The sequence below is a fragment of the Peromyscus eremicus genome, chromosome 15 (assembly GCF_949786415.1).
Source record: "Peromyscus eremicus chromosome 15, PerEre_H2_v1, whole genome shotgun sequence".
NCBI classification, from domain to species: Eukaryota; Metazoa; Chordata; class Mammalia; order Rodentia; family Cricetidae; genus Peromyscus; species Peromyscus eremicus.
Window position 1 is genome coordinate 71,745,769 of NC_081431.1, and position 13,256 is coordinate 71,759,024.

General features: G+C 38.1%; 1 protein-coding gene and 1 pseudogene across 4 annotated transcripts in view; one reads left to right on the plus strand and one right to left on the minus strand.

Annotated features, from left to right (window-relative positions):
* Ptpn4 (protein tyrosine phosphatase non-receptor type 4) overlaps positions 1-13,256 on the plus strand; it is a 184,403-nt gene that overhangs the window by 17,435 nt on the left and 153,712 nt on the right. The gene's annotated exons all lie outside the window — the stretch shown is intronic.
* LOC131925184 (putative ribosomal protein uL10-like) lies at positions 1,364-2,263 on the minus strand (annotated as a pseudogene).

The window sequence follows — 13,256 nt, forward strand, 5'->3', positions numbered from 1 at the left end:
GGCTGCATGTTGGACATCTTTGCATTTTCAGAGACTATCATTGTTTTAAGAATGAAGTGACAGACATGAGCTATTCTAGTTATTATTGGTACTTAACAAGCTATGCCAACACTTAGTGACATGAAGCAATCACCATTTTAGTATTTGTAGATTCTATGTGTGAGAAATTCCAATGTAACAGGGCCCAGGAGTGATTGCTGTTTTCTTTTCTATAATACAATATATGCTTACTAGGCTAGGAATGTCTGGGAGTCAGAATGTTTGGGGGCTGGAGAATCCATTTCCAGGCATCCTTGTTCATATGTCTAGTAACTCAAACATAGGCTCAGCCGAGGCTGTAGATTAGAGACCTTATTTCTAAACTCTGCATTGTGGCTGAGAGAGAGGGCCATGGTAGCTGAGTTTTGAGAGAAGTATCCTGAGAATGAGTATTTCAAGAAAATCAGATAGAAGGGAAAGCCTCTGATGGTCCTAGAGCTGATAAGGCCTTTTTTTTTTTTCAATATTAGCAATTAAACATCCTTCTACGTGCTAGGCAAGCTTTATCCTTAACCCCTCCAAATTGTTTCTGAAGTACTTCCTACTGCCTTAGTTAATATATGAGCTATAGTAGATGCTGTGCTTTGAATAATTCCTGGACCACAGGGTGCTTAATTGATTAAACAAACACATTAATCTTTTGGGTCTGATACATTGATTTTAGCCTCAAATTCCTGGCATGCTAGATTTTATATTTTCTAGCAATGTAACATTGCCAGAGTTGTGCCCGCTCTGTTAGCCTCTTTCTTCATCTTTAGAAATAAAGTTAATAACTCTCTATGCACCATTTATAAAAATAGGTTGACAGTATTAGGTGTGCATTCCTAAGATATTGTATGTCTTCTGCCTCTGGTTTTAAAGCTCAGTGGATGTAAGTAGAAGAAACTACTTGTGTGAAAGACTAGTATTGGATCTTAAATATTTATTTATTTGAGACAGTCTGTCATGTAGCTCAGGCTGGCCTTCAGCTGGCTTTGTAGTCCTAGATGACCCAGCATATCTCATTCTCTTTCTTCTACTCCTATGTGTGTGGATTAGAGGCCCAGACTATCATGGCCAGCTATAGTTTAGGTACTGAAGTTTTAAAAGTAGCATGCTGCCCCCTAGGGACAGTGATTGATTGATTCAATCAATCGTGGGAATTTCTGTTCTTTGGCCTGCAGCATAAGCTTGTATTTGGAGTTAGTATGAGATGTTAAGCAGCATTTTTTTTTTTTGCTTGCTTTTATTTTCATCCCTCCACTTCCTTTTTAAAGAGAAGTAAGCCTTTATTTCTGTGTTTCTTAAGTTAAGCTGGCTGAGTTGGTTGCTCCGAGGGGATTAGTCAAAGACCAAATCCCATATTCTCATCTGATTCCTTGGTTTCAGCCTTGTTTGGGGCTGCAGTAGCAGCAGAAGCAGCCGTGGTGGAGGCAGCCACAGGGGCAGCAGCCACAAATGCCAATGGATCGGCCAAGAAGGGCTTGACCTTTTCAGCAAGTGGGAAGGTGTACTCAGTCTCCACAGACAAAGCCAGGACCCGCTTGTACCCATTGATAATAGAGTACATCACACATCGCCGGGGAAATAGTCAGGTAACCAGTCTGCAGACAAACACTGGCAACATATCGGACATCTTCTAGGAAGCGGGAGTGCAGAGTCTGCTCTGTGGTGTCAAGCACGTGGGGTTGTAAATGCTGCCACTGTCTAACACCTGTTGGATGATCAGCCCGAAGGAGGAGGAGATCTGGTCAGCTTATTCAGCAGCGTGGCTTCACTGGCTCCTACTTTGTCTCCAGTTTTTGTCAGCTGCACGTCACTCAGAATTTCAGTGGTCATTTTAGTGGTGATACCTAAGCCTGGAAGAAAAGGGTATTCTGGGCTGGCACAGTGACCTCACACAGGGCAATGGCACCAGCACGGGTGGCAACCTGGTACCTTAGTATCAGCCAGCAGCATGCCCCTAATCTCACTGAGGTCCTCAAAGCCCATGTTCTCCCAGATATGGGGCAACAGTTTCTTCAGAGCTGGGTTGTTTTCCAGATGCCCCGAATGACCTTGCGTATCATGTTGTTCTAGTCCATTAGCACCATAGCCTTCCCTCAAAGAGACATGTGGATCTGCTGCATCTGTGTGGAGCCCACATTGTCTGCCCCCAAATGAAGCATTTTAGGTAGTTATACAAAAGTTGGATGCTTTTAAGGAAGTAGTTGGGCTTCTAGGCCACCCTGTCTTCCCTGGGCATCACAGTGGTGCATCAGGGGTTACCACCTAGAGTTTAAAGAGGATGCCTGTTGAGCCCCCTTTTTGTTTTTTTATTCTTCTTCTACTGGCATGTTCTTGAGTAAATCTAGAATTTCCCTCTCCAAATTAACTGGGTAGTTTTATATTTTTATTAATTTTCCTTTTTGAAATTTTGCTAGTTTGCAAATTTCTTTTTTTAAAAGAGTAGGAACTCCAACTAAGTATTCATTTATAATAAAAGATTAGGTCATAAATGATGAACGCTAATACTACAAATTCTATTAAATTAAAAAATACGGTAACATTTTTATCCACAAAACCAAGACCCCTGCTTCATGTGGTGGCATTTCAGAAGTTAAAGTGCACAGTTTTGTGGTAGTATGTGCTTCTGCTTCCTTGTGGGCTTACCACTGCCTCCCAGCTCCTGTCGGCTTTTCTCTCTTAAAGACACGGCAGGCAATTTCCAGTCCTCTTTCTGCTTTGATTATCGTACTTACTTTATTAAGTCAGTTGTTCTCAATCTTTGGGTCACTACCCCTTTGGGGGGTCACTTTTCTTATATCTTGCATATTAGACATTTATGATTCATAACAGTAGCAAAATTACAGTTATGAAGTAGCAACAAAATAATTTTATGGTTGGAGGTCACCACAACATGAGGAACTGTATTAAAGGGTTGAACCTTAGGAAGGTTGAGAACCACTGATATAAGTGTATTTTACTCAGCATAACATCTCAAGGTTACTCTAAATTGTAGCTTGTGGCAGAATTTCATTATGTGGATATAGATCGTGTTTCACTTTATCCATTTAGTGGACCTTTAGGTTGCTTCTTCTGCTGCTCTGAGCATTGGTGTCGAAACATGTCTTTAAGAGCTTTCAATTCTGTTAATATATTTATTTTTCATTGTTTTTGTTTGGTGGTAGTTGTTTTTCAATGCTGAAGCTCAAAGTTACTTACTCTTGTAGTCTACCATTGAGCTATGTGTCTAGACCCCATCCCCTTTTTAAGTAGTAACTATCCAAATATGTGTGAAGGAAGATCTTGTCATGATTGTAGTTTGCGTCTCCCCAATGATTAGTCATAGTCATACTGAACATGTTTTGAATGTGCTTATTGTCGCTTGTATAGCTTTAGAGAAATGTTCATTTGAATGTAGTTGTGTATTTTAAATTAGACCTTTGGTTTTTTGATATGGCAGGGTTTGAAACCAGGGCTTCGTGCATGCTAAATATATTATCAGTGCACTACCCTCCCTGCCCTTCCTCCTTTTGTAGGCATCCTTTATATGTTTTGGACATCAGACCTATAAGAGATATGATTTACTAATACTTTCTTATGTTATGCTTTTTCTAATCATTTTCTTGATGCTATTCTTGATATGATGAAATTCATTTTTCCTATTTTTTTTTTTTTGGTTTTTTTTTTTGTTTTGTTTTGTTTTGTTTTGTTTTTTGGTTTTTCGAGACAGGGTTTCTCTGTGTAGCTTTGTGCCTTTCCTGGAACTCACTTTGGAGACCAGGCTGGCCTCGAACTTTTCCTGTTTTTTATTGTCTGTCATTTTGGTGTCATATCTAAGAAATGATTTCTCAGTCCATTATCATGAAACTTTCCTTATGTTTTCTTTTAAGAGTTTTATAGTTTTAGGTCTCATATTTAGGTCTGTTTAATTTTTGTTTATGAGAAGGATGTAAGGATGAATCTTTTTTTTTACAAGTGAATATTCAGGTTTTTCAGAACCATTTGTTGGAAAGATACATTTTCTTTATTGATATCTTGTCATCTGCAGAAGTTTGTTCCTGCTAAGGTCATGTGCTAGAAGCTTGGTCCTCCATGTATTGTCGTTGTGAGGTATTTGGACCTTTAAGAGGTAAGGCCTGGTGGAATGTAATTAGCCCACTGGGGCACCATTGTCATGAATGGACTAATGTCTTTCTGGGTCAGTTCTTCAAGACTTTGGTCTTCTCGGAGTGAGTTAGGGATTCAAGACTGGATAGTTAGGATGAGAGAGGGCTGCTCTAAAGCAGGCCAGGCTCTCTTCTGTATCTCTTTTTCATGGATCTTTTCTCTTTGCTACCTCTTCCACTCCTCTGCCATGTGATGACATAATATGAGGCCCTCCAGAAAATGAAGACATGTTGACACACGCTCCAGAACTTCCCTGCCTTCAGAATTGGGAGCCAAAATATTGCAGAGCACTATCCTCTGAGCCTAATAGCTGTCATTGTCATCAGAGCAGCCATGACTGCTGAGAAGAGACCACTGAGACTGGACGTGCTGACTGTTAACATTCCCTCATAGAAGGAAGGAGTGGTGGGGAGAGTCTTTGAATCTCACTTGAGATGCCAGCCTTCTGCCTGGTGGTATGAAATTCTACCCTAGTTGATGGCCTTGAGGTCTCAGGAGGTGTTAGAATATAGAGAGGATAGAAGGTTGACTAAAGGAGGCTTGACCTGTGCAGCTGCCGGGAAGTCGTCATCTGTGCTAGGGGGAGACATTTCAGTGGTGCCGCTGCCTTGGAGTCACGTGCTCCTGGAGGTCATTTGCCACCACACTTGGTAAATAAGCCCAGTAAACTCATTGGTTCCCCACGTTGACTTCTGTAGAATTGTACTTTGGTTTGTCTTAGGAGGCCTTTAAGGAAAAAGGAGAAGTTTATGTCTTCTCCAAAGGCAAGTAAACTGTTCAACGAAGTATCCAAGTGTAAGCAGGGCAGTGGTGGGCGGTGGTGGTGCAGGCCTTTAATCTCAGCACTCAGGAGGCAGAGGCAGGTGGATTTCTGTGAGTTGGAGGCCAGCCTGGTCTACAGAGTGAGTTTCAGGATAGCCAGGGCTACACAGAGAAACCTTGTCTCAAACAAACAAACAAACAAACAAACAAACAAACAAAAAAACCAAAGAAAGAAAAAAAGTATCCAAGTGTAGTTTAGCAACACAAATAGACTGAGACCTTTTCCTTATAGATAATGTGGGGTTTATTTTGGCCTTTATTCTTAAGTCTTCCTCCTAGTATTGCACTGTTTAGGCTGTGATAGCCTTGTAATAACTTTTGAAGTTAGGAATACTAGTTTTGTTCTTTTTCAAGATTTCTTAGCTCTCTGGAATACCTTCTGAAGTCTGTATAAATTTTGGGATGGCAATTATTTTACTTTTGTAAAACGGTGTCATTAGGACCTCAGTTGTAAAGACTGTATCAAGTGGTCCATAGATTACTTTGGGTGGATTTTTGAATGGTGCTATGAACAATTGTTTTAACAATTTTAGTACTGTTTTCAAATTCATTTGTGCCTTTATTTCTTCTTTTTCTTGGTATTTTGTAGTGTTCCTGTATAGTTTTACAGTTTTCTTTTTTGATTACATTTATTCATATATACTCTTTGGCACTTTTATAAACTGAATTGTTAATTTCCTTTTGGCATTATACATTGTTAATGCTTAGCAGCCCAGCTGATTTTATTGCGTTTGTATTCAGTACCTTACTAAATTTGTCTTTTTTGTGTGTGGCTTGTTAGGCTTTTCTCTGTGTAAACTCATAGTTTCTGCAAATGAAGATACTTCTACCTCTTCCTCTCATTATTCTCTTGCATTGCATCTATGACTTTGATGCCTGTGTGAAAAAACTACCACCAATAAGATGCTAATGGTGAGATTTCATTTTATGCCCTTGGCTATATTGAATATAGAATATAATATATCCTTTTAGTCTTAGTCTACTGAGATGAACAAAGTTCTGTACCTGCTGGCATCCTTCTGCATTTCCAGGAGTATGCGGGGAGCTTTTCAGCCTTTTATGGGTATCTTCTTCTCCAGTTTCTACTGTTTTTGTTTTGGTCATCTTCTTTTCCACCCTACCAGTTACTGATACTTCTGGCTGCTATGTTATTAAATAATTACTACTGGTAATTTTTCAAAAAGTGCTCTGGATAAAAGGCTGTTTGTAACAGTCAGGTTCTTAGATAAAATAAGCATGCTATGCAAGTAGGAATTTTTAGGATTCTGTTAGATAATGGTTTCTCCAAAAATGAGGACTTGGAGGGAGCTTCATGACCTTACTTTTCTGATCCAGTGGTTGTAGGAATGTTTCTATAGCTTTCATAATTGCTAGCATGTTGGCTGGCCTTTTCCCTCCCTCTCTCCCTCTCTCCCTCCCTCCCTCCCTTCCATTCTTTTCCATTTTACCCCTTTTGTTGAAAATAGATTTTTTTCCCTCACATAATATAACCTGATTACAATTTCCCCTCCTTCTACTCTTCCAAGTTCCTCTCCACCTCCCCTCCCAGAACCACTCCTTTTCTGTCTCTTATTAGAAAACAAACAGACTTCTAAGGGATAAGACAAGACAAACAAACAAAATAAAAGAGCCCAAGAGAAGGCACAGGAATCAGAGATCCATTTGTTAGAACACTCAGGAATCCCATAAAAAAAAAAGGCTAAACTGGAAGCTATTTTATATATATATATATATATATACACACATACACATACATACATACATACAGAGGACATGGTGTAGATCTGTGCAGGCCCTGTGCATGTTGCCTCTGTTTCTGAGTTCATATGAGCCTTGACCATGTTGATTTAGAGGGTGTTACTTTTCTTGGTGTCCTCTATTCCCTCTGGCTCTTAAACTCTACCACCTCTTCTGTGGTGTTCCCAGAGCCATGAGGGGAGGGATTTGATAGAGACGTACCATTTAGGGCTAAATGTTCCAAAGTTTCTTAACTGCATAATGTCTGGGTATGGATCTCTGTATTTGTTGCCATCTGCTGCAGGAGGACGCTTTTCTGATGATGACTGAGCAAGGCACTGATCTATGAGTATTGCAGAATGTCATCAGGAGTCATTGCTGTGGTTTGTTTGTTTGTTTTAGAACAGTAGTATTTGGTTTTACCCTAGGTCCTGGGGCTATGTAGTCTCTGGTTCTTGGTCACCCAAGCATTGTCGGGTGTGGCTTCCATCTCTTGGAGCAGGTCTTAAGTCCAATCAGACATTGATTGGTTATTCCCACAAGCTTTGTGTCACCATTGCCCTGCCATATCTTGGAGGCAGGACAGCATTTTAGATCAAAGAGTTTGTGGCTGGCTTGATATTTATGTTTCTCTTTTGGTAGCATATTGAATGCCTTCCGGTACCAGAGACATTAGCTCGTAGGGGTGAAGGCTCTATGTAGGTACCAGCTTGATTTCTTTGTGTTTAAGAGTTGTGAGATATTGTCTTCAGTGATGGGCCTTGTTGTCATTTTGTGGAAAGCAACCTTTAGTCTTGGCAAGAGCCTGGGTTGTATGGGGATTCCCACAGGACCGACCCCGTTGGCCAACAACTCAATTAGATGTAACCCAGCTCTGGTACTAGAAACTTCATTTGGTGACAAAAGATGGCCAACTGGGATTTTATCTCCCCTATTATTTGGCAATTTTATTTAGATCACCGTCTGTATTAGGTTTCCATACTACTGCACAAATGACCCTTAATTTTAGCTGTCTCTCCCTGTTTTCTCTCCCTCAGCTTCCTATTCCCTCTCTCCCCTCCCCTCTTGATCCTCCCATTCCAGCACCCCTATCCATAATTATCTATTCTATTTCCTTTTCCTATGTGTATTCCCTAGTCCATTACTCTATACATAACCTCTGTAGTTCTACAGATTGTAGTTTGGTTATCATTGACTTAACAGCTAATATCTACGAATAAACAAATACACCATATTTATCCTTTAGGGTCTGGGATACCTCACTCAGGATGATGTTTTTCAGTTCCATCTATTACCTGCAAATTTTATGATTTTATTTTATTTTTTAATGGCTGAGTAATATTCTATTATGTAAATGTGCACATTATCCATTCTTCTATTGAGGGACATCTAGGTTGTTTCCAATTTCTGGCTATTATGAACAGAGCAGCCATAAGCATGGTTGAGTAAAAGTCTCTGTGGTAGGATAAAACATCTTTTGAGTATGTGCCCAAGAGTGGTATAGCTGGATCTTGGGGTTGATTCCCATCTTCCTGAGGAACAGCCACACCAATTTCCATAGTGGCTGTACATGCTTGCACTCCTACTAGCAATGGATGAGTGTTCACCTTACCCCACATCCTCACCAGCATCTTCACACAGAGAAACCCTGTCTTTAAAAAAAAAAAAAAGAAAAGAAAAAAAGAAAAAGTAAAAAAAAGTACCAACTCTTTGTTTCATTGATTCTATTGTTTTTTAGGTTTTTTTTTTTTTTCATTTATTCAGTGCTCAGTTTGATTATTTTCTGCCATCTACTCCCTTGGGGTGTGATTTTTTCTTTTTTGTTCTAGAATTTTCAGGTGTGCTGTTAAGTTGCTACTATGAGATCTTGCTGATTTTTTTTTATGTAGGCACTTAGTGCTGTGAACTTGGCCTCTTGTGTTCCGAAAGTTTGGGTATGCTGTGTATTCATAGTCATTCAGTTCTATAAAATTTTTAATTATTTTTAAAATTTCTCTTTCAACTCATTTATCATTCAGTAGAGAATTGTTCAGTTTCCACGAGTTTGTAAGCTTTCTGTTGTTTCTGTTGTTGTTGATATCCTGCTTTAATCTGTGGTGGTCTGGTAGGATGCAGGGGTTATTGCAGTTTTCTGTCTGTTGAGACTTGCTTTGTGTCCAAGTATGTAGTCAGTTTTGGAGGAAGTTCCCTGAAGTGCTGAGAAGAAGGTATAGTTTTTTGAATTTGGGTGAAATTATCTGTAAGTATCTGTTAGGCTCATTTTGTTTATACGTCAGTTAGCTCCAGCATTTCTCTGTGTAGTTTTTGTCTAGATGACCTAGTTGTCTATTGGTGGGAGTTGGGTATTGAAATCTCCCATTATCACTGTGTAGGATTAATACCTTATTTAAGCTGTAGTAGGTTTTTGTTTTTTATTTTTTAATTTGAGTGACCTTGTGTTTGGTACCTAGACGTTAAGAATTGCAATGTCCTCTTAATATGTTTTTCTCCCCACTTTGAGTGTGTATTGTCCTTCCCTATCTTTTTTGATTAGTTTGGTTTGAAGTCTTGTCAGATATTAAAATGGCTACACTAGCTTGCTTCTTAGGTCCATTTACTTAGAATATCTTTTTCTATCATTTTATCCTGAGGTAATGTCTATCCTTGATTCCTTAATGTTAAGGTGTGTTTCTTGGGTGCAGCAGAAGGATGGACTCCGTTTTTGTATCCCTTCTTGTAGTCTGTGTCTTTTTATTGGGCAGTTGTGACCATTGATGCTGAAAAGTATCAGTGAGCTGTGTTTGTTGATTCTTGTTACTTTGGTTGGGGTGTGTGTGTTTGTATGTGTACGTGTGTGTGTGTGTGTGTGTGTGTGTGTGTGTGTGTGTGTGTGTTGTGTGCGTGCTTTTGATTTGCTAGATTGGATTATTCCCTGTGTTTTCTTGAGTGTAGTTAACCTCTTTAGTTTAGAGCTTTCCATCTAGTACCTTCTGTAGGGCTAGATTTATAGATAGATATCGCTTAAATTTGGTTCTATCATGGAATTTCTTATTTTCTCCAACTATTGTAATTGAAAATTTTGCTGGTTATAGTAGTCTGGGCTGGCATCTGTGGTCTCTTAGAGACTGTAGCAATATATCCAGATGCTTCTCCCTTTTGAGTCTCTGTTGAGAAGTCAGGTGTAGTTCTACTAGGGGAGTAGGAGAAGTTGGGAGGGGAAGATCTGTTTGATCCACTGGAGATTGGAGCTGGGGCTGGGGGGCTGCCACAGGTATTCTGCAGAGCTGAGATTGAGGCTGGGGGATTGGTTTTGGAGGAACAGAGGGAGAGGTGAAGCTCTGCAGTCAGCCTATCTGTTTTTCTGGACAGTCTCCTTTTGGTTTTTCAAAGGGCCTACATTATTGGAACTAGGGAATTGGGTAGAAATCCCATTAAAATGCTACAAAGCTCATGCTTAGTGAAGTTCAGTTGTTTGTTTTAACCTTTTTGTAAATTTCCAGACCTTTGAAAATGTTGATTTTGACACTTTACCAGTGCTCTTTGACCTTTGGAGGACTGGGTTTCCAGCAGACTTACTTCCTCTTTTAGAAATGCTTCCTCCATCTTTTCTTTATTCTTTTCATATAAAGTTGGATGTACTAAACGTACTAAACTAAAGCCTTTCAGATGGCTACTTTTTGCATTTAAAAATTGGAAATTATAAAGATTAAGATTCAACAAATGGTAGCTTAATTACTTTCAAGTGATTGCTAAGTTTTTTCATGTTCAAGTATATACTTATGTGGAACCTGAACTCAGTTCAGTGCTTTTTTATTGGATGAACATTTTATGTAGACTAGTTAGTAAGTACTGTAACTAGGGTAAGTAACATTTATTAGCTACTAACATGAAAAAGGTTAGTCTTTCTTGGCATTTTAAGAATCAAGAAACTTGTTTCTAAATAAAATTATTTGTTTTCTTTTGTTGCTTTAAACAAATGTTATTAATTTTCAGTGATACTCCATTTCTGCAAATATGATTATAATGACAGTAATAGAAAGTTGTGCGTTATTATTGTGGATATTGAAGAAAGTAGGTGGAGAGAGTTGTCAGTGCTTTGCTAGATACATTGTTTCATGGCTTTTTTTGAGCTTCTCCCTGCTCCAATAATAAACTGTTAAACCCAAGTGATATTAAATTATAACTCCATGCAACTTGTTGTTCTGGTATATAAGGTTGTTAGGAGCACTTAAGTGTCACCTTCTAGCTTCACATAATTATAAACTATGGCCATTTGATATTCCTTTATTGGTCTATATAGATGTCAAATTACTAATTCTAATTTCTTTGTTAGCATTTTTGTTTTAGCTTTCTCAAATGAAACACAGAAAAGTAATAAAATGAGAAAATGGTTATTTAAATGACATTTGCTTTCTTAGTGTTTGGACATATTTTACTGACAAATTATCAAGTAAATCCAGGGTTACCAGGCAAATTAGCCAGTAGAAGATCATTCTTTTAATTAATGATAAAGTTAATTAAGAATTCTTAGAAATAAGATGAATAATGGCAATACTTATTAGAGTTGGTCATTTAAAGGAGAATAAACTAATAATTTGAAAGCTACATGTAAGGCAGGAAGAGCATTTGACTTTTAAGTCAGTGGACTTTCTTGAGTGAAGTTGAAATCATTGACCTCTTCAGCTTCTCCTCATTCTAAACTGTTCCTAATCCAAGCACTTCTATTGCCTCAGAACCCATCTTCCAGGAGATTGAAAGTAGGTATTGGAGATTTATAACCCTGGAAGCAAGAAAAGGAAGAGGCCAGATGTAGTAACTAAGAAGTAACCAGCTCAAGTGCTGGTTCTCCGTTCTTGTCTCTTCATTTCATGAAATTCAACTAGCAGTTGATTGTCTGTTTTTAATGTAATTGATCATTTGCAAAGTCAAGAGATACACCATTTAGAAAAATGTTGTAGACCCAACCTAGTATTCTAGTTTTCAAAATAAAGGTATATTGTTTTAATTATTAGGAAAGTAATGTAAACCAGAATTTCTTAGGGTAATTGTTAAGAAAAATTAAGAATCAACATAATATTCTTGTGAGAAAGAGGTACAACTTTATTAAAGGAAAAACATGATCATTTCATTCCTCTAGATTGTTTTAAAACCTTTGTTCTCTTGTATCCAAAGAGGATACAGTTGTTATTCTTAACATTTGGCCCTTATTTATACTAGGATATTTATTTGTGTTTGTGGTAAAAGTCTGTGGGTGTCTCAAGTTCTTTATATAAGATGATGTAATATTTGCATAAAGCCTGCACATATCTCGTTGTATACTTTTAAGTCTTCTGTATATTATTTATACCTAGTACAATGGAAATGTTTTTGAAGATTTATTTTTAAATTTTATGTGCTTGTGTCTGTGTGTATCTGTGTAAGGTTTGCGGTTTAGATTTTATATTTAAATCTGATTCATTGAGTACTTTTGAATATAAAACAACTATGGTATTGTCCGGTATTGGATAGCTTAGTAGGTGACGGTACATGCTGCCAAGTTTGATTACTCACCAGAATCCACGTGGTGTAAGGAGAGCATCTGCTACTACAAATTGTTCTCTGATCTCTGCATGGGTGTCATGGCACACACACACCCTATCTCCAAATAAAATTAATTAAAAAGGGGGGGGGCAATGGCATTTCAACAATGATAGAGTTGTATATATACAAAATAACAAATGAGCCTCAGTCCACACTACCTCTCATTTTATATTCAAAAGTACTCCGAATCAGATTTAAACATAGAACCTAAACTGTGAAAGTTTTAGAAGAAAACATGAAACAATCTTCATTATCTAAGTTTGAGGAACTAGTGTTAGATGTGTCACCAAAAGCATGGTTCATTAAAATTTATGTGTATATTTGTTCAAAAACACAGCGTGGTGGTGCACACCTTTAATCCCAGCACTCTGTGGACACAGGCAGGCAGATCTCTGTAAGTTTTTTTTAAAATTATTTTTATTTTATGTGCATTGGTGTTTTAGTATGAGTGTCTAGTCCTCCAAAACTGGAGTTACAGACAGTTGTGAGCTGCCATGTGGGTGCTGGGAATTGAACCCAGGTTCTCTAGAAGAACAGTCAGTGCTCTTAACCACTGAGCCATCTCTTCAGCCCTAGATCTTTATGAGTTTAAGGCTGTCTTGGTCTACATAGAGAGTTCTAGGCCAGCTAGAGCTATAACAATGAGAACCTGTCTCAAAAAAAAGAGCAGAAAGAAAAGAAAACAAATTCCTGGCATGTTAATTTTTGACATTCCAGGACAGTAAATCAGTATTCCCAGGTATTCTCAGAGTTTTCAAAATTATATTTTAAACACACTTCAAACAATCTTTAGACTATATGATTTGAATGGCTGAAATTCTTGTTTGAAGAGTAAAATACACTAAGTTCAACAGTACTTACAGAGAAGTACATCCTACAGAAATATTCAATGAAAAACATAATTTAAAATTCATGTCTCCCAGTAAGATGACAGCCCTTCACATTGGCATGCTTGGTGGGGCACCTCA